This window comes from Giraffa tippelskirchi, chromosome 6 (assembly GCF_054371585.1).
Source record: "Giraffa tippelskirchi isolate mGirTip1 chromosome 6, T2T-mGirTip1v1.2.pri, whole genome shotgun sequence".
NCBI lineage: Eukaryota > Metazoa > Chordata > Mammalia > Artiodactyla > Giraffidae > Giraffa > Giraffa tippelskirchi.
The window spans coordinates 127,155,950-127,177,656 of NC_137280.1; the positions used below are offsets into that span (position 1 = coordinate 127,155,950).

At 40.3% G+C, this 21,707-nt stretch overlaps 1 protein-coding gene and 2 long non-coding RNA genes across 52 annotated transcripts in view; 2 read left to right on the forward strand and 1 right to left on the reverse strand.

The window, feature by feature from the left end:
• ARHGAP26 (Rho GTPase activating protein 26) overlaps nt 1-21,707 on the forward strand; it is a 556,769-nt gene that overhangs the window by 415,863 nt on the left and 119,199 nt on the right. The window lies entirely within an intron of this gene.
• The window catches only part of LOC145511450 (uncharacterized), a 56,084-nt gene that overhangs the window by 911 nt on the left and 33,466 nt on the right, over nt 1-21,707 (reverse strand). Inside the window, exon 6 of the long non-coding RNA XR_014057866.1 lies at nt 12,421-12,598. This is a non-coding gene — a long non-coding RNA (uncharacterized LOC145511450). The remainder of the gene's footprint in view (nt 1-12,420; nt 12,599-21,707) is intronic.
• LOC145511461 (uncharacterized) lies at nt 1,955-4,221 on the forward strand. Its single transcript, XR_014057879.1, has 2 exons — nt 1,955-2,401; nt 2,549-4,221. It is a non-coding gene; the product is annotated as an uncharacterized LOC145511461 (long non-coding RNA).

Consider the following 21,707-nt stretch of genomic DNA (forward strand, 5'->3'; position numbering starts at 1 on the left):
TTAGAATATACCTTAGCAATGCTTGAGATAGGGGTAAAGCTCTAACCCAAGAAGCTTTGGCCTTTTCCCCTAACTGGTATTACTAATAACTTTTAACTATATCAGTTTTTTTTTCTGACTTCCTGAGGCATTAGTTCATTGTATATGAGCTTTATTGTTATGATAGAACTTGTTTAAAATTTTTTTAAAAAAGAACAACAACAAAAAACTGCATTGTTTTTATTTTTGGATTGTGCCCTTTTGTCCCATTTTTAGATACTGTGAAGGTCCACTGGGTTTTTATTCAACATAGACCCCTTTCTTCTCTTCTGAGATTCAGTCTACTTCAGCTTGTCTGTTATCTTGAGCTTCTTCCTCCTGCCTATCTGCCCAGATCTGCTAGTGCTGGAGTGGGAAAACCCTGCTGCTAATTTTTATACAGCCCACAAGCTCAGAATGCTTGTGTACAGTTGTCAATAGTTGGAAATAATCAAAGGAGGAACAATAGTTTCATGACATGGGAAAATTATATGAAATTCAGATTTCAGTGTTCATGAAGTTTTATTGGGACAGAGGCACTTTTCTTTATTTATGTATTATCTATGGCAGCTCTCCAAGTTACACTGGCTGGTTGAGAAGTTGCAAGAAAAATTGTATGGCCCTCAAAGCCTGAAATATTTACTATCTGGTCCTTTAGAGATAAGTATGCCAAGTCTGTGCTGGAAACTCTCTCTTCTTTGGATGTCTTCAAGTTTAATACTTGTCCGGGTATGCTAACTCATTCAAAGGAATATTTATCGAGTGCCTGCAGCTTGCCAGGCACTGTGCTAGACACAGGTATCAAAGAGAGCATGATCACTTTCCTGTTGAGAGGAATTGATAGCCTGGGTAGGGGGCATGGATGTGACTATAGGTAAACTACAGCATTGATCTGTGTAGTAATCTCAAGTATGAGTTAAGGGCTATGGGAACCCTGAGGGGTACCCTGACTCTGCTTGGAAAAGCAGAGAGGATATCATCATTAGATAATGGATTACAAAGTCTTGATAGCTTAAAACTATGTTGTTCTACATTGGTGACTTCTTAAAAAAATTTTTATTTTATATTGGAGCATAGTGGTAGTTCAGATGATAAAGAATCTGCCTGCAATGCAGGAGACCTGGGTTTAATCCCTGGTTAGGAAGATCACCTAGAGAAGGGAATGGCTCCCCAATCCAGTATTCTGGCCTGGAGAATTACATGGACAGAGGAGCCTGGCAGGCTAGAGTCCATGGGGTCGCAAAGAGTCGACTTGACTGAGCAACTTTCACTTTCATTTTCAGTTGATTAACAATGTTGTGTTTAGTTTCAGGTATACAGCACAGTGATTCAGTTATACATATATCTATTCTTTTTCAAATTCTTTAATTAAAACACTGAAATTGTTCCACTGAAGTTAGTTGTTACCTAGAATAAGAGTTTTATAAGTTCAGCAAGTGTGCCTTTAACATTTCAGCTGTACATTGTACAGTGTAATTATTGTTCTATTACAGGATCAACATTTTATAGAGCTTTGTAAATAAACATTGTATAAAGTGACTTTATCATCATCAAGATATAAAATTTTCTTTTAAGAGCCACTGTTAGCTATTCACTTTTGGGCAAAGGGAAATAGACTTTTACATTAAAATTTTCATTTACTTTCCATTTCTTTTTAAATGCTTCTCAATACATTTTAAAAGGCTTAACTCTACTGTACTAAGGATATATATATAAATGATATATACATTCATTTATGTATATTAATGATATATACATTCATTTATATATAAATGATAAATTCATTTATATATATATAAATGATATATAAATTTATTAATATATATATATAAATGAAAACGAAAAGGAGATTGCTAGGCTCCATTTAAGATTTCCTGATTCAGAATGTTGCAGGCTGGCATAAGCAGGGTATAGAGTTCTATTTTTAATAAGCTCTCAAGTTTTCCATCTACACTAAAGTCTGGGAATATTATTAAGGATAGTATTGATTAAAGATGCATTTATAAAAGTTATTCTTAACTTCATTTTTAAAAACTCTTTTCTCTTTCCTTTCCTATCACCTGCTGTCAGCCTTTGACATACAGTTTTTTCAGGATCCTTAAGACAAGGTGAAGGAATTCTTCTGATTTCCTAAAACATGCCTTCTGTCCTTCTTCTCCTTTTTTTTCTTTAAAACAGAATAAGGGCAAACATGTGTATATTTGGAATGCATGTTTTGTATGTTTTGCTGTAATTTTTCATGTGTATATATACATAGGCCGGTATACGTATTTATGTGACAGTTAACATTTTTATTTGACCTCTCTCTTCTTCATGTTAACACTGAAATCCTCTTTGGGGTTCTCCCCAATTCCATTTGTTACTGCATATGGCCATCTGGGGTGTGTGTGTGTGTGTGTGTGTGTGTGTGTGTGTGTGTGTGTGTGTGTGTGTGTGTGTGTGTGTGTGTGTATTCTGCAGATGGGGTGTGTGTGTGTGTGTGTATTCTGCAGATGGGGTGTGTGTGTGTGTGTGTGTGTGTATTCTGCAGATGGGGTGTGTGTGTGTGTGTGTGTGTGTGTGTGTATTCTGCAGATGGGGTGTGTGTGTGTGTGTGTATTCTGCAGATGGGGTGTGTGTGTGTGTGTGTGTGTGTATCATACTGTCCATAAAGGCTCTCAGCGTGCACTCACATTTTTCAACATGTTTTTCTACTCAGTTTTATCTCTTTGAGATAAATGCTAATTCATTCTCTAAATGCTATGTAAAAATGGCACATACTATTTATCTCTTGCCCCTACTAATAGACACTTAGAATTGTGTCTCATTTTTTACCATTGTAAGCAGTGCAACAGTGAACATCTTTGCAGACACCATTCTGTATACATGTGAATTTTGGCATAATGTATATACCTAGCACTAGAATTCCAGGCATATATGCAGCTTCACTGTTTTTAGATATCACCAAATCATTTTCTACAATGATTGAATTTGTTTAGCTGCCTCACAGTTTTTTTCGTTTGGAACATTGGGTCCATAGAGATGCAGAATGCTGCAGGTGGCACATCTTGTGTCCCAGGCAGTGCTCTGACTTCTTTGAATGCATTCAGTGTATGGGAGCTGATATGTTACCATTAACCTGAACTGTAAAAGATTTAAGCAGAAGTTAACTAGGCTACAGAGTTGCAGTGGAGGCCTAGAATATCAGGGAAGAAAAAAGATCCAATGAACCAAAGGGGGAAATCTCTTCATAGGCTTACAGACCAACTGATGTTGAATCACCCAGAGATCTGATGTAGCAACACCCCAGCACCTGCCCTTACCATTGTCCTCACTGGGACCTTTGCAGGTCCTGCTTATTCTGTAAGCAAACTATAGAAATGATCCCTAAAAGTGTAGTCTTAAGAGTGAAAGTGCTAGACGCTCAGTCGTGTCTGACTCTTTGCGACCTTATAGACTGTAGCCTTCCAGGCTCCTCTGTCCGTGGATTCTCCAGACAAGAAGACTGGAGTGGGTTGCCATTCCCTTTTCCAGGGGATCTTCCCGACTCAGGGGTTGAACCTCGGTCTCCTGCACTGCAAGCAGATTCTCTTTACCATCTGAGCCACAAATATAAAGGCTTTTAACCTATGCCACAACCTCCATAAAATAACCCTAGCACCCCCTGGGCCCAAGCAGCTACAAGTCATAACAGCCTCACTGCAGGTGAGTAGGCTCCAGGGGCTCCTGGCTTAAAATATGGGGAGCCATCTTTTGTGCTTGGAATAGCAATAAGACCCTGCCAACTTCTTTGTGAAAGTCTTTTTTGAGGATGAGTTCAAAATTTCTAACTGGCGTGAGGAATTTGTAACAGCAAACTGTTCAGACTTTGGGTCTGCTTAGCCATTTGGACCACCCAGAAAGGTGTAAAGCCAGGACCCCTCACAGTTCTTTGGCTTCTCCAGTGATGGGGGAGGAGCTCTGGGTATTGGCCCTTGGCTCTTGTCTTCTGGAGTACAGATTGAGAGCACCTCTCCTTCCTCAATGCTGGCTGCCAGCAACATCCTTAGACCCCTGAGTACTGAGAGGCGGCTCACCTTTGCTGCCAGCCTCTAAAGGCCAATTAATGTCTGTATGCCTTGTTTATTCTACCACCATTAAAGTGAACCAACACATACCTACTCTGTTTCCTACTTCTTGTGAATGAACAGGAAGTGAAAGGAAGGAAGCAAGGAAGTTGATGAAGAGGGAAAGAAAAGTCTTAACAGAAACTTGGTTTCTATATTATCCAGACAATGATATTATGGTGACTCAAAAAAAAAAATGTTAATCAGCAGGTAAAGTAAGCAAGGACACCAAGATGATGTATATAACAGATTTGGGAGCAGGATGAGGGAAGAGAGACACCTGAGGTGTACAATTTAAGGAGATGATGACCCTTAACATTGCTGAAGGGAGTGCTTCTTTAAATTTAAGTAACTGTTAAAGATGATTCAATTTTTTAAGTAAAAAAATATATATGAATGAGTGAGTGAGTGAGTGAGTGAGTGTGTGTGTGTGTATGAAAGGAAAAGGGCCCGAAACATGCACCAAATGGTTAGTAACAATGACTAGATTTTCACTGTAGTTATAATGGGGGACATTTTATTTCTCAAAAATGTGACAAAATTATGGATAATCGTTACTTCTGCTTTCTCCTTTATTATTTTTCAAATAACACATGTTAAAAGGAAAAACTAAAATATTTTCAAATAAAGTTTTTGTTTTTTAATTTTTTAGTGAGAAGAGAGATTTTATTTTTGCAGCTTTATTGTTATCTGCTCTTTGCAGTGCACGGCCTTCTCATTGCAGTGCCTTCTCTTGTTGTGGAGCACAGACTCTAGATGTGTGGACTTCAGTAGTTGTGGTGCACGGGCTTAGTTCCTCCACAGCATGTGGAATCTTCCTGGGCCAGGGATTGAACTCATGTCCCCTACGTTGGCAGGTGGATTCTTTATCCACTGTGCTACCAGGGAAGTCCTAAAAGTTTTAATCCTAGCCTTTTAAAATAAATTTGGAAATACCGTGAGATGTTCCTTCTCAGGTTGGTTTCAGGACATCACCTCCTGAAATTGTGCACCCCACATGCCTCTCTTGTCTTACCCTAGTCCTGGTCCTGACTGGATTTAAATTCCCTTTTTGGGCTTTTTGTTAGCCTCCAGACCATAGTTCTTCCCTCAGCTATAGGCCATGATAGAGAATAGACATTGGTTCAGTGTGTCCTTAGTTTGCCATATCAGACTACATCTGGAATTATATAGCAGTGAATGGGAATAGGGGGTTTCAGACACAGAATTTCAGTTTAGAGAGACCTTTTCCAGAGTGGATGTGTTGCGGCTTAGCTTGGGTAATTGAAAATTGTGCCCCCCTCCTGCCTTCTATTAACATCAGTAATTGAACGCTATGTGGCAAAATAGGAACAGGTGGGTTTGATTTGCTTGGGAACTGGAAAAGCCACATTAGAGACTTCTGCAGCATCAAAGTTCTTTCAACTTCTTAAGTACTTTGTCCCTTGCTGGCTGGTGAAACAGGTGATGGTGGTAGAGCCATTTAAGCAAATTAGCGGTGATAGGATAAGCAAAATTTATAGGCCTTTTTGTTTCAAGGAACCAATCCTCCAGTCATGCACATTATCTCCTTACCATGCCCTGCAAACTTGGACCCCAAAGGCAGTTTCCAGCTGAAGTGGGCAAGAATAACATTGGCCGTGGAGAAGGTCCTGGGATTATCGAATTATCTTATCACAGTTTTAACTTTTTCTTTGGTTTCTCATAACCAGTCCTGCAGAAGACCTTTCCCTCCTTCAGCTTATGCTCTGTGGGGAGTACTGAGAAGCCTAGCCCCATCTAAGTGCCAAGTCAACCTGACAGGAGTAAATCTATATTTACTATATAGTAAATATATAGGAGTAATATATAGTAAAAATATAAGAGTAAATCTGTACTTATGGACAGGAGGATCTATATAGTTGGATAACAGACAAGTTATCCAACTGTAGCACAAGGGTGAGCCTGTAAAATTTAAAAAAAAATTTTTTTTATCCTGACTCAACTGTGAAATAAGCACCGTCTTCTTTGGGGACTGCTATAGCAGAAATCCACCTCTCACCCTCTCTTTTCCTTTCTGTTTCCACCTTGCATGCCGATGAGCACCTTTGCTTTGTGCCCTTCACTTTAGCCATTGCTCTTTGCACTTAGCCTGGTAGTAAAACAAATGGGGAGATCACCCAGGAAGCTAAGTTTGCTGCTTCAGAGTTAACTGTGCTGTGCAGCTAACTTGATTATCACATTTAACTGAAAACACATGCAGGGACTGTCAAGAGTATAGCCAGCCTCTAAGTGTGGGTTCCATACATACCCTTTTCACTGTCAGACTGAATTAAATGAATGTGTTTGTAAGTGTACATGCCTAGGTCTGGCCGTGGAGCAAGTCCTTGCATCATTTTGGTGACTCCTTGGGGTAGAGCTCAGATGCTCTGAGAGCCTATCTTACTTTTGGACTCATGCCTACAATGGAGGAGACCCAGATTTGATTCCCAGGTTGGGCAGATCCCCTGGAGAAGGAAATGGCAACCCACTCCAGTATTCTTGCCTGGAGAATCCCAGGGATGGCAGAGCCTGGTGGGCTGCCATCTGTGGGGTCGCACAGAGTCGGACACGACTGAAGCGACTTAGCAGCAGCAGCAGCCAGGATTCTTGTCTGGAGAATCCCATGGACAGAGGAGCCTTGCAGGCTACAGTCCATGGGGTTGCAAGAGTTGGACACGACTGAAGCAACTTCACCACCACCTTATAGTCTTAGCAAGGTAGTGTTTGTGGGAACTGACCCAATGGTGCAGCCTGCCTGGGGAAAATAAGCTTGTTGGATGCAGGCTCTGCAAGGCCTGGGTGGGGTCTCAAGATAGGGGTGAGATACAGAATTCTCTTGATGGTCAAAACTTGGGCTCATATTGCCTCACACTGTCATATCCCCTTTTGAATGACCAAGCCAACTGTCACCTAGTTTCAGGACATCTGGATGGGGAAGTTCTAAGGTGAAGCCCCAGGATCACAACATAGCTCTGGATAATGGGACACTTTGAACTCCTCCGTCATGAGTTCAGATGGCCATTCCACTAAGGGAGTTCCAGTTAGGTGCTCGTGCTCAGCTGCTCAGTTGTGTCTGACTATTTGGGACCCCATGGACTGTCACCACCAGGCTCCTCTGTCTATGGGATTTCCCAGGCAAGAATACTGGAGTAGATTGCCATTTCCTTTTCCAGGGGATCTTCCTGACCCAGGAATCAAACCTGCATCTTTTGTGTCTCCTACATTGACAGGCAGATTGTTTACCACTGAGCCATATGGGAAGTCCTACCTGTTAGGTACACCTACTCACTATTATGTCCTGTGAACACAGCAGTGAGTTTTGTTAAAGTATGGTATAAAAATATAGACTAAATATAATTTTAGAAAGTGTTAAGTGCTCTCAGGGAAGGGAATGCTATTAGAATGGTGGGAATGGGCAAAGAACTATTATATCCAGATGGTCAGAGGAGGTGACATGCAAGTCATTACATGAATGATGTGGGAGAGCAAAGCCATGTGAAGAATTGGAGGGAGATTCTTCCAGGGAGAGGGAATGGTAAGTACAAATACCCTTAGAAGGGAACTTGCTTGACATGGAAGCATATGTGGTTTATTCAGAGAGTCATGTCAGTGTGTCACAAGCTGAATTTAGACAACTAAGCAAGGAGCAGACTAGTTATGGCTTGGGGGGAGCCATGGGAAGAAGCTTGAATTTCATTCTAATTGTAATAGGAAGTCACTGGATGATTCTGAAGATGACATGATCTGTTTTTGTTGTTGTTGTTTTGTCCAGTGTTGCTCTGTTGGTCTCTAGAAAATGAGCTGAATTGGGATAAGAGTAGAGTCAGGGAAACCAATTGGAAGGCCAGCACAGTAATCCTGAACTGGGATGGTGGTGGTTCAGTTCAGTTGCTCAGTCGTGTCTGACTCTTTGCGACCCCATGAATTGCAGCATGCCAGGCCTCTGTGTCCATCACCAACTCCCGGAGTCTACCCAAACCCATGTCCATCGAGTCGGTGATGCAACCCAACCATCTCATCCTTTGTTGTCCCCTTCTCCTCCTGCCCCCAATCCTACCCAGCATTAGGGTCTTTTCCAATGAGTCAACTCTTCACATGGGGTGGCCAAAGTATTGGAGTTTCAGCTTCAACATCAGTCCTTCCAATGAACACCCAGGATTGATCTCTTTTAGGATGGATTGATTGGATCTCCTTGCAGTCCAAGGGACTCTCAAGAGTCTTCTCCAACACCACAGTTCAAAAGCATCAATTCTGCGGTGCTCAGCTTTCTTCACCATAGAAGTGGTCAAATTTGGGATCTATCAATACTTTAAAGATAGGGCCAACAGGATTAATTTATGAGCTAGATGTGGCTTGTGAGAAGAATCAAGGATAACTCCTGGATTTTGACCTTCTGCAGGAAAGAAGGGATCTAGTTTTGTTATATGGATGTGGTAGAGTGGGCAGGGATCAAGGATGAACATATCCATGTTTCTGTTCATAGCTCTCAGCATACAGATGCTTTCTCTTTCGTACATATCAGCATGGGACTGATGAGATGACTCAGGAGATCAACAGAGGAAGAAGAGTGGTCCCACAACAGAGTCCCTGGCATGGCAGCAGTTAGAAGTGGGGAAAGAAAGATCTAGCAACAGAGACTGGAAGGAGAAGCCTGCAATCAGATCAGAAGCTCCTGGATGTGTCCTAGTTAGGACTCACACCATACACTATGAAAAAATGGAACTCAGGAAGACTAAGCCTACCTTTTGGGAAATAGATTACTTGGCTTATTTAAGGTGATGACTGTGTAACTGGTTTACCGTTGATGTATTTGGAAATAGCACATTGTTTAAGAATGAAGCCCTGGAATCAGACAGACCTGAGTTCAAATTCCAGTTACACCACTTTTATCTGGGTCTCTATGTCCTGATTTATGAAAGGCGGGAGGTCGGGGTGGGGGGACAGTAGGACCTACCTCAAAGTCATGTTGTGAAGATTAAGTGAGTCGATGCATGGAAAGTACATCATCAAAGTTGATGCATGCAGAGTGCATGTCTGGCATGGAGTCAGCACTCAAAAATGACAGCGTTAACCTCATTAACCTCTGTTAAGGTCTTTTGCTGTGAATGTTTAATGCTTTGTGGGATACTGTCTTTTCTACTTTGCATTTTTGGGTCTTCAGTTGCTATTTATAATGGCTTTTTGGTATCTGTTGCTGGCTCTCAGCTTGTGATAATGCCTCAGTTGCTTCAGCACTGACGCTTGCCCTGACACTCAAGACAATAATGATGTCACCCTGGAAGGCTTTGGAGAAGTTCCTTCAGGGTAACTGAGCTGTGATCGCTCTGGATTTTCACGGCAATATGGAGCTGTGTTGACCCTTCCCATCCATGGAGAAAAGCTCTTATCACTCTTTGTGCCTGCTCAAAGTTAAAAGGGATCAGAATTCATGCTCAAGAATGTAAGAACATTAAAATTGCTTTGCATTTGTTGAAGATCTTTGACTATTCGGTATCTGCTATAATTGCAAAGATATCAAAAAGCAGTTACTGGAATTTTTAGTTTACAGAAGAGAACATTGAAATTCAAAGAGTCATGTATTTTGCCCGAAGCTACATTGCCACCAAGTTTCAAAGTCAGGATTTGTACCCATGATCCTACCTGAGTCCCAAGCCAGTTTAATTTCCTCACTACATTTTACCTCCACGTAAGCGTTAATTATGGCTCTGAAACCAAAATGATAGGAATATGGTTTACAGCTCACTTTAAGTCGATCTTCCCTTCTGATGTATTTTATTTCCTTTTCAATTTCGTAACACAAGATTATTCCTTTTCAGATCGTAAAAGTCTTAAGTGATTTAGTTTTTCCCATGGTGGCTATTTAAATGATCTTTTTCTATAAAACTTCATGAGTTTTGAGGAGTTTAAAAAATGGAAGGAAGGAAAGGTGGAAGGAAAGGTTGATGTTGCTTTGAGGGGGTGGTATTCATAACTAAATATTTTTTTGCATTCCTCAAGATAAAGGGTCATTACTGTTCCTTACTGTTGAGCGTAAATTTTCCACACCAGTAGGTTATACTTATGAAGAATCTCAGTAGAGTATAGTCATCAGTTGAGAGCAGTCCTTAATGCACCTTGAGTTTTTTTCTTTTTTTGTCCCCTAGACCCACGATGCATTGTTTCCTAGATGGGGTCTCGTTTAAATTATTAGTAATCTAAGCTATGGGCAGTAGCCACCTTCCTGAGGAAGCTGGTCTACTGTTTAGAAATATATCTGAAGTTCTCACTTCATTTTCACCCCAAGTGTATACTCTAATAGCTGATCCATTTCTACTATAACCAGATTTACCTTTGTCTCTCATTACTCCCCTTCTTTCCACTCAAATGTTTTTGGTGGAGTGGGAGATTAAGTCTCATTTGCCTGAATATCCCCAGCATCTAGTCTGTTGGCTACATTGTAGGTGCTCAGTGAAAATTTTTTGAATTGAGAGGAATCACGCTTTTTATGTCCTCTTAACTTCTTTGCATCTTAACTCAAATTCAGTATGTCTTTATCCTGTCTTGTATCTTGGAGCTCATCTCTCTCATATGAAGTATTTGAGATATTTCATTTGCAGAGGGCCAATTTTAAATCATTACACATAAAAATTATAGCATGAGTTTAGAGCAGATAATAGTCTCCAAGATAAGACACTTTAGCACTGTCTACATTTACTTTATTGAAGATACCTTGACAGGATCCATCCATCCATGTTTTTGACCTGTATGTAATGCTACCAGCCCAGTCCATCCAAATGCGTCCATACTATAATTGAGGGGGAAGTTAACAGTCTGAGAAAGATTTTACTTTAATGACCTGACCGTGGGTGATTGATTAATTTCCAAGGAGATTTGGGATCACAACCACAGTCACAGTATATTCCCTGTTGCTTAATCCCATGTTAAAAAATTTGTGAGGTTTCTTTATCGTATGCTACTAAAATAGAAAAAGAAAAGAAAATGAAAATGAAGCAGATTTGGCTGTCTGTGTCCTGCCGTGGGCTCTGGATTCTCAGCTCGCTGCGATGATTGATTTGTGATGGCTCATGCAAGTGAATTTGGAATGCACGGAAAAGCTGCTCACTCCTTTTTGCTCCCTTGAGTGGAATGCATGGTGTGCTGATGGGAAATCTGGCAGGAGAGCAGGGGAAGGAATACGACCCAAGTTTCCACAGATTTGGAGGGAGACATGTTTGTAACCAAAAGGGAACCCTACCCTTTTCACTGCCCTACTTAAAGCACAGCCTGCACTCCCCAGCGTGGCATAAGAAGGCAAGCTTCCTCTGAAAACTACTTCCCCTCTAGCCTCGCCCTGACCACTCCATTGCAAAGACCTGATGCTCTAGGAGCCATCAGCCGCTTGTGGTGCCCACAGACTTGTGCAGCTCTCTACCTTTGCTTATTCCCTTATCTCCACCAGATGCTTTCTGCACAGGTAAAGCTTGCTGTCCCCCAGCCTAACCCTGTGCATTGTGCATGCTGTGGTCACAGCCTCTGAAACACTTAATTCACCAATTTTTCTTCCTCTCTGTTATAGGACAAGCTGCTTGATGACAGGCCCAGTGTCTGCCTCATCATTGGTCCCACTCTGCCCGGCCTGCTGTAGGTGTTTCACAGAGCAGCCTCTGGTGGGAGAAAGTGAGGGAGGCCTTCACCAGCTAGTCCCATATACACACAAGCTGCAGCAGAGTTCACTCCCTTAGTGATGAGGAATCGGGTGGCGTTAGGGTTGAGCCAAGAGCCAAAGAGTTACTAGAAGTTAGTTGGATAAAGACAAAGGACATGCAGGAAGAGGCTTCCAGATAATAGCATGTGAGCAGTGTAGTTGGGGTACCAAGAGGAAGAGGCCAGGGTAGAGGTTAGTTTAGGAGAAGCAGGCAGGAGTGATAAAATAATTGTATGTAATGAATAATTTTTAAGTGAAGTCTTTAGTCTGAGCTTCATAATTAGGCAGCACTGAAAGCCAGATCCTGTTCAGGCGGTCCTAGACTTTGAGTTTGGGGGTGATGGATGCAGAGTGCTACAAAGCATTTGTTCAGCTAGACCAAGTGTTCATCCCTTCCAGTTGGAGTTGAGAGAGTGCCAAAAGTTAGCTGAGGGGCCCCAGCCCTGATATAGCTGGTAAGGACAAGGCAAGAAGCAGACCTCTTAGCCAAAAGAATGCCCTAAAATTCAGGTTCGATGGAAACTGTCTTGGTTGTTAAGATTCTCTCTTATTTTTTTAAATCATATTATAACATTTTTAATGTTTAAATAGTTTTGGCTGCACTGATCCCTTTTACACAAGGAAACTTTCAACCTCTTAGAGCTGACAGATTGTTCATCAAGGATTTTCACAAAGAAGCAAGAGTCTTCATTCCAGTCTTTGATTGTCAGAGCTGACTCTCTGGGGTTCCAGACAGTGGCAACGCAGCTTCCACTGACCATACATGAGGTTTTTGATCTTTGTTGGAAGAATCTTTTTCTTTCCAGAGTGTCTGGAAAAAAGAATTGAAAATCTGGGTATAGCCATTCAAAGAACTAGAAGACTTCTAGCCCCCTCTGATATTGCTAAAATGACACAAACCCCATATCTATCATTTATTTAGAATTTTTGACTATGGAGAAAATGAACCTAGGCCTCCATTTTTATTTTTTGTTTATCATACTGCAACTTTTGCCAGTACACCTAAATCCACACCTGTGACCTTAATGTAGGGCTCCACAATGAGAAAGTAAGAAATTACCTCAAAGAAATGTAAGTTCTACCCTTGGATTGTCTTTACCGTGGACATTACTTTAGGGTTTATTAGCTGGAGATTGAACCAACCTTCCTTGTGTTAATCAAGGTATTTCCTGTCCTTCCTAGCACTTTAGGCTGCTGCTGAGATGCTTCCAGTGTAAATTTTCTTCTGTATCCTACATCCACACTGTGAGTCTTCCTCCTTCCCGGGGGTCTGCATACGACTTGTTTTAGTCAGTACAGAGGGGACTGCAGGGCGTAGTTGGGTTCCTTCCATGCTCAGACATCCATGAATACCTGGAGCCACAAAGTTGTGGGTCATGTTCTCTCTCTCTCTTTTTCTCTGTCTCTGTCTATCTCTCCATCTCTCAAATATGTGTTGATTGCATCTCTTTGGTACAGCTCCTGCCGTACAGCCTTTAGAGTTTGTCCTTCTGGGTCATGTTCCATTCAGTTTTCCAAGGACTAGATACAGTGTTCACCAGATCAGTGGCATTGTGACCCACATTTGATATCAGAGGGCTCAAATACATGGAGAATAAAGATTTACGCAGAATTGAGAGCACAGTCACTCATTCTTAAGAGTTCAGACCTTGCTAGTAATGAGGGGCCTCTGACACATCAAGAAGTTAATATGATCTCTTACACACATTCAAATTAAGGCTTTGCAAAGCTGCCCTGTTGTTTCACTGTGGGGAACCAGAGCTGTTGCCACTTGTGCTATAAGAGCTTGGTTCTTTCATTGGAATTAAAGGAATTTGCCCTTCAGCAACTATAAAAGGATGAGAATCTAACTGTTAATCAGTTTCGTGCCGGAAGGCCTGCCTGGTGGCATTCAGGAGATAGCATCCCCTCCTAACCCCTCTGTTTACTCACGCCCAGGCTCAGTGTCTGCCAGCCCCTGAGAGCTCCTGTACCATCCTTCCCAGGCTCTTTCTGTTCCAGCCACTATAGCTTTCTTTGAGTTCTTCAGACACACACTCCTCTGACCACAGGGCCTGGGACTGTTAGCTCTTCAAAAGTATTCTTCCTTCATAGAATGAACCCCTGTACATTCTTTAGAACAGTGAGTGCTTCTAAAGCGGGAAAGACTTTAGAAGCTTATTAAAATGCAGATTCTCCTTCCCCAGTCCTTGGAAGAGCCTGAGATCTGGCATTTCTGACAAGTTCCCAGGTGAAGCTGGTCCTCTGGAACTCTTCTTTCCATCTTCAGTTTAGTCATGTCTTCTGTTTTTCATGCTTCTGAAATTGTAGCCTTTCCTTCATAGAGGACTCTTAACTACTGTACTGTTTCTTTAATGTGAGCCATTGTCTGATGTATATTTATCATCTACTAAAGTATGAGCCCTGCAAGAGTGCAGAGTTCAGGGACTACCTGTTGGTTTTGCTCACCCCTTTGTTCCCGGGACCTATCACAGTATGGCATATAGGGTGCATTGTGTTGTCTTGGCTTTTGACAGAATGGTTAAATTTATTGGTCTGAGATGCATAAGATTATAAAACCTAGGATGTATGATTTTACCCATGCATGATTTTTTAAATGTACGTTGGTCATTTGAAAAATATTGATTAAAATCTTCCAGTGTGAACATATTTCATCATACAATATTTTTTTAAAAATAGTATTTGTTAGTATCACCACTAATTGCATTTTTCAAGTAGTCCTTAAGTATTGGGAACCTGTCAGACTCATGGTAGCAAATCCAAATTTTCTAAAATTATACTTACTGCTTGAAAGAATGAATTTTATTGTTATACCAAATACTGTAAGTTGTTTTCCTTGCAGTGACAGACTCACTTGGTTCGTTTCTGAGAAAATGTCTGCCAAATACTGAAGTCTGAATAACCACAGTTTCTCAGTTGTTCTTTCAAGCTAAAATGGTGTTTCATGAGAAAAGAGGTTAGTTTAGTTGCAGCTCAAATAAGTGCACAACTGCTCTCCCTCAAGTCAGTTCTGGTATGTAATAGAAGTGCTTTGTGCCTGTTTCCTATTCATTACAATATAAAAAATATTTGTTTGGGGAGAATGGATATATGTATATGTATGGCTGAGTTCCTTCACTGTTCAGCTGAAACTATCACAACATTGTTAATCAACTGTACCCCAATACAAGATAGAAAGTTAAATATATATATATATATAAATTTTAAAAAATGTGTGCTAAGTAAACAGTCAAGATTTAATCAAATTAATCATTGTTACTACTTTCTCTAGGGTATTTTTTTTGTTTTTTTTCTTTAACATATGAGTCTGTGGTGGTGAAGACTACAGTGATTACTGGTACAGCTTGGTGCCACTGCTAGATTAGTGCTATGGCATGAGCAGTTTTACATACACTTGTTATTGCATCTCATGGAAGCCTTGAAAAGGTCCTGGAGATCTTTCAGGAGTCCATGGACCACACTTTGAAAACCCATGTCCCAGCTAAAACCAAAATCTCCTTCTATTAAATATGATTATTCCAGCCTCTTCCTTTAAGAAGAACAAGGAAAGAATTTGAAGAAATTTCCTTGTAAGTTAAAGCAAATTTACTTACTTCTATAGAAGTAATACCCTGAGAATTTGAGGAATTCTATGATTGATGATAAAGAATCCATCTGGCAATGTAAGATACTCAGGTTTGATACTTGGGTCAGGGAAGATCCCCTGGAAAAGGAAATGCCAACCATCTCCAGTATTCTTGCCTAGAGAATTCCATGGACAGAGGAGCCTGGCGGTCTACAGTCCATAGGGTCACAAAGAGTGGGACACAACTGAGTGACTAACACTTTTGCTTTTACTATGATTGCAGAACTTACCTGAAAATTCCTCTATGTTGCCTATTGATATCTAATATTTTTTGATTCAGATGTCTTCAGTATATCTTGTTTGATGACAGTTTCAGTGGGGCATTTTTTTTTTTTTAGATTACAAACATCTGGAGATTTTTGAAAATTGATTTTTGTAGAATTTCAATTTTTAAAAAGTAGCTCAAACTCAGGTTCCTAACTTCTCAGAATTCTGTGCTATACCTTTTTACTTATTGGGAAGAGCTGGTTGCAGCTCTTTCTTGTTTTCTGTTTTTGAGAGCCTGTATAATTAAATAATTTGGAATTCAAAGTTTAGAATTCTCATTTTAAATTCCCTTTTAGACTCTTCTTGTTCTGCAAATGTGCTTGGTATATTTCACCATAAGTTGAAGTGTTACAGTACAAACCATTTAGACTTACTTGGTCTTTGCATTGGGTAACATACCTGTTACTTTTTAAATAATTATATTACCTTTAGTGGCGAGTTCAACTTTAACATAAAATCAGTTCATGGGAATGATCAGTAGGAGATTAAGTTGTGTGTAAGGTAAATGTGAAGCACAGATTGAATTATCTACCTTCAAATTATTTTCTTGTTATTGAAAGTTAGTGTGGTTTTCATTTACATTAGCTGGAATATTTTGTCTTGAAAAGGAAGGGACAACTCCTTGTGGTATTAACACCAGTGGGTAAATGTTATAGGAAAATAATATCACTTCATTACATTATGAAGACAAAAGAACATGAGCTTGTAAAGCAATTTTCCTCCTATTAAAAAACAAATTTAAAAAAGAGAGAGCATAGGATTTGAATCATAGCTCAGTTCCTTCTTGGCCTGGTGACCTTAAATAGATTACTCAGTTTCTCTGGGCCTCAGTTTCCTCATCTGTCAAGGTGGAATAATCACCCCTCCCTCATGGGAATTGAATTTAATCATACAACATATATAAAGAAGTTAACGCTTTGCCTTACATGTGATAGATTCCCAATAGAGTTAGTGTACAGTTTTCAAAATTTTTATAAAATATTTTTTAAAAAGTATAGAAAGAGCACATGTCAAAGATTTATGAGGCTCCCGGTAGAAATATAAAGTGTCTCAAAAGAGAATAGGAGAAACTTATTTATATAGTTGATGAAAGAAAAAAACACTGAAAATAAGATCAGTGAGTTAGATTCATAACTGGTAACTGGTTAATGTTCAGTAGGACAATAAAAATCTTAACTTTAGAGATTACTTTGTCTCCTGGACAGAAATTATTTGCCTCTCTATCAGACAAAAATATATGCAAACTTACCCATTTTAACTCAAGTTAAAATCTATCTTTCCAGAGACTGAGTCCTCGTCAGTAGTAAGTACAAAGTCAAGCAAAAGTTACTTTTCCCTAGAAAATTAATTAATAAGAGCCTGCTGACACTGTAACTGTCCTAGGAAGGTAGGGATAGACATTGGGAAGTTAGAGGAGTGTCAGGTAATCAGTGCCAGTTACCTTGGATTTTAAAATCTTGTGTGGATGGAGATGAGACCTGGGGGCTGCCTGAGGATAGAAGGAGTTAAAACTGAGACTCCTGCCTTAATCAGGGATCCTGGACAGCTTCACTCTCATGGAAAATGTGGCCTGGATTTTATTTTTAACCTACTTTGTAGCATAGGAGTACAGTAGGGAATTTACTTTACCATCTCAGTCTGGAATCTGTAGGAAATTTATGACCTCATTCAAGTTTATTTTATCAACATCACTCAGTGATACTTCTTGAGTATGTACTTGATCTGAAGTACCTAGGATTTCCATAAATAAAGCTCCTCTACAGATAAGTTCAGAATCATAAATGCACAGAAAAATAGTCTGTTATCAACTAGAGTCACTAGGAGTAATGTACAGGAGTATCAGAATTTTAAAAATGCAAATAATAAAACAGTATCAGAAAAATCCCACAGAGACTGTAAAATAAATATGTTTAATTAAAAACATAAAGAAAGCAAAATGGTTGTCTGAGGAAGCCTTACAAACATCTGAGAAAAAAAGATAAGTGTAAGGCAAAGAAGAAAGGGAAAGAAGATATATCCAATTGACTGTATAGTTCCAAAGAATAGCAAGGAGAGATACGAAAGTCTTCTTAAGTGAACAATGCAAAGAAATAGAGGAAAACAATAGAATGTGAAAGACTAGAGATCTCTAAAAGAAAACTGGAGATACCAAGGGAACATTTCATGCAAAGATGGACATAATAGCAGAATTATCCACAATAACAGAAACAGCAAGGGATTAAGAAGAGGTGGCAAGAATTCAGAGAAGAACTAGACAAAAAAGGTCTTAATGACCCGGATAACCACAATGGTGTGGTCGCTCACCTAGAGCCATCCATCCTGGTGTGTGAAGTGAAGTGGGCCTTAGGAAGCATTACTGCAAGCAAAACTGGTGGAAGTGATGGAATTCCAGTTGAGCTATTTCAAATCCTAAAAGATGATGCTGTGAAAGTGCTGCATTCATTATGCCAGCAAATTTGGAAAACTCAGCAATGCCCACAGGACTGGAAAAGGTCTGTTTTTATTCCAATCCCAAAGAAGGGCAATGCCAAATAATGTTCAAACTACTGTACAATTGCACTCGTTTTTCATGCTTGCTAGATAATACTCAAAATCCTTCAAACTAGGCTTCAGTAATATGTGAACCAAGAACTTCCAGATGTACAGGCTGGATTTAGAAAAGGCAGAGGAACCAGAGATCAAATTGCCAACATCTGTTGGATCATAGAAAAAGTAAGGGAATTCCAGAAAATCATCTACTTCTGCTTCATTGACTACGCTAAAACCTTAGACTGTGTGGATCATGACAAACTGTGAAAACTTTTTGAAGAGATGGAAATGCCAGACCACCTTACCTGTCTCCTGAGAAACGTATGCAGGTCAAGAAGCAACAGTAAGAACCGGACATGGAACAACGGACTGGTTCCAAATTGGGAAAGGAGTGCATCAAGCCTATATATTGTCACTCTGCTTATTTAACTTCTATGCAGAGTACATCATGCAAAATGCCAGGCTGGATGAATCACAAACTGGAATCAAGATTCCTGGGAGAAGTATCAGCAACCTTAGATAGGCAGATGACACACTCTCATGACAGAAAGCAAAGAGAAACTGAAGAATCTCTTGATGAGGGTGAAAGAGGAGAGTAAAAAAGCTGGCTTAAAACTCAACATTCAAAAAACAAAGATCATGACATCTAGTCCCATCACTTCATGGCAAATAGGAGGGGGAAAAGTGGAAACAGCACCAAATTTTATTTTCTTGGGCTTCAAAATCACTGCAGATGATAACTGCAGCCATGAAATTAAAAGATGCTTACTCCTTAGAAGGAAAGCTAGGGCAAACCTAGATGGTGTATTAAAAAGCAAAGACATCACTTTGCCGGCAAAGGTTCATATAGTCAAAGCTATGGTTTTTTCAGTAGTCACGTACAGATGTGAGAGTTGAACCATAAAGAAAGCTGAGTGCTGAAGAATTGATGCTTTTGAACTGTGTTGTTGGAGAAGACTCTTGAGAGTCTTTTGGACAGCAAGGAGATCAAACCAGTCACTCCTTAAGGAAATCAACTCTGAATATTCATTGAAAGGACTGATGCTGAAGCTGAAGCTCCAATACTTTGGTCCCCTGATGTGAAGAGCCAACTCTTTGAAAAGATCCTGATGCTGGGAAAGATGGAGGGAAGGAAGAGAGGGGGGCGACAGGATGAGATGGTTGGATGGCATCACCAACTCAACGGATGTGAGTTTGAGCAAACTCTGGGAGATAGTGAAGGACAGGGAAGCCTGGTGTGCTGCAGTCCATGGGGTCGCAAAGAGGTGGACATGACTTAGCAACTGAACAACAACCAAAAACGTAAAGAAAGGACTAAACCCAAAAGGATAGGCAGCATTGGAAGAATCAATACAACTTATAGAAATTTAAAAAATCATTAAAATTAAAAACTTCAAATAAATACCAAATTAAACAAAGCTGAGGAGTTAATGAACTAGAATATAGATTTTGGAAGATTGCTAGACTGCAGTTCAGAGAGATAATGAGATAGAAAACATTTGAAGAAACGTGGAAGGCAGAATGAGAATATGTCTTTAAGATGCGCTAGAAGGTGAGACTAAAGAGAATAGGAAGAGGTAATATTTGAAGAGTTTAGGGCTGAGAATTTTCTTAAATTGAGAGATATGAAACATCAGATTCAGTAATCACACATCCAACAGATGGAATAAAACTAAGTCCACACAAATAGATATCTTAGTGAAGCTGCAGAACACTCTAGAAATAAAGAGAAAATCTGTAATGATCTCTTCAATATAAAGAGATCCCACATCTCTTTATATCTTCAATATAAAGAGATCTTATAAAGAAAAGCCCACACAGCCATGGCCCATGTGGCATTAGAAAGTAGTAAATGAAATTTCTGTCTCTAGCCTTTTGCTTGGCAATATAAGTCCTGGTAGAGCACGAGCAAGTTCAGTGATGCAGACTTTCTTCTTCTTGAACTTCTCTATTGTGAAAGTGCTTTTTAGACTGATAACCATTAGGCGTGGCATTTTATAGCTGGACATTCTTTGTTCTACTTATTATCACCTCTAATTTTAGGCTGAATCACCTCCAGTGGTCTGAGTGTGGAGGGTTAGCATTCCTTATCCTGTCTTTAGATATTCCAGGCACCAAAGTAGAGTAGTTACTGCTTGGCAGTTGCCTTAGGGACTTCTCTGGCTTTGTGAGCAGGAGAAGAAACCTCAATATCTTTGGTGTGGTCTGGACTTCCCTAAGCTTCTCCTTTGCTGCTGCTTTCTGCATGTGGATCAATACATCTCTCTCCGTTTTCTGGACTTAAATAGAGGTCTGAAGCTTTCCCTCACTTGGGAAGCATCCCTGGGAGGGAGTCACATGCCAGGTCAGCTCCCTCATGGACAATAACCTCAGAATTAGGAGAGAATGGGAATGAGTGCTGGCAGGAGGGATGCCTTTTTTAGAGATAAGGACAGTACAGAAAGTTGCTCCACTCATGGTACAACTGTCCTTATTGCTTTCTCATTATTTGTTTCATTCTGCATTCCGTGGTGGGTACCAATAAGTCCCATAATACAGGGTTGTGACTGATATATCACCTTGGATTTCTCTCCAGAGGTCTAGTCCTTAAATGTGTCTTTGGTTGGGCTTCCAGACAGCTCTCACTCCTTCTTTTGGTTTCTGTTAACAAAGGGGGATTTGTTTTCTCAGCTCTCTGGGGGACTCTTTCTCATCAGCCATTACCATTACTGATTTTTCTTCCTCTCTTCCTCAGCAAATGACCAGACAGTGCTTTGGTATCTGTCAGATCTAATGATCTTCAGAGAATGTCTTTCTTTAATTACTTTTCATTCTTTCTTTTTTCCCTCTACCTAACCCTAACACATATACACTGTTCCTTTGAACAGTTATTTTGTACCTTCCCTCTTTGTGGAAACTGGATTATTAATTTTTTGTTATTGCTGTAATTGAAATGCCCAAATTTCAATTTCTGCTGTGAGCACTACTCCAAATTTAACTGGACAAGACAGAGAGAGAAACAGGAGGTGAGGTGAAACAGAAAAGCTTTTTATTTTCATAATGGCTGGAGCATGACCTCCCTGAGAGTGGAGAAATCAGGTACCATGGCAACAGGTTCTAGTCTCTGGGAGGCCTTCAGTGGCACTGGTAGTACAGGAGTCTGGAGGGTGGGGAACAGAAATCAGGAGCAGCAGTAGCCTTTCCAACAGGAGCTTAAAGTTGCAGGCTCACTTCTAGTGATTACTGCCATGTTTTGTAATTGAGTATGTCTGTTATATATACATGGCCAGGTTGTTCATGGAGCTGAAAGACAGCAGAGCTAGGAGACAAGGGCATGGACCTTTAAGCTCCTCTCTGTCCCCCTCTAGTAGGTGCCTGGGTGGGGGCACTGCTGTGCTCTTGGCACACGTCGGATCCCTTCCAAACTGTCATCCACTCTTTCCCCCCACCGCCTTCCTGCATCTCAGGCCCAGGGCTACTGCCTGGTGAAGTCCAATCTCCTTGATCGGGAATTACCAGA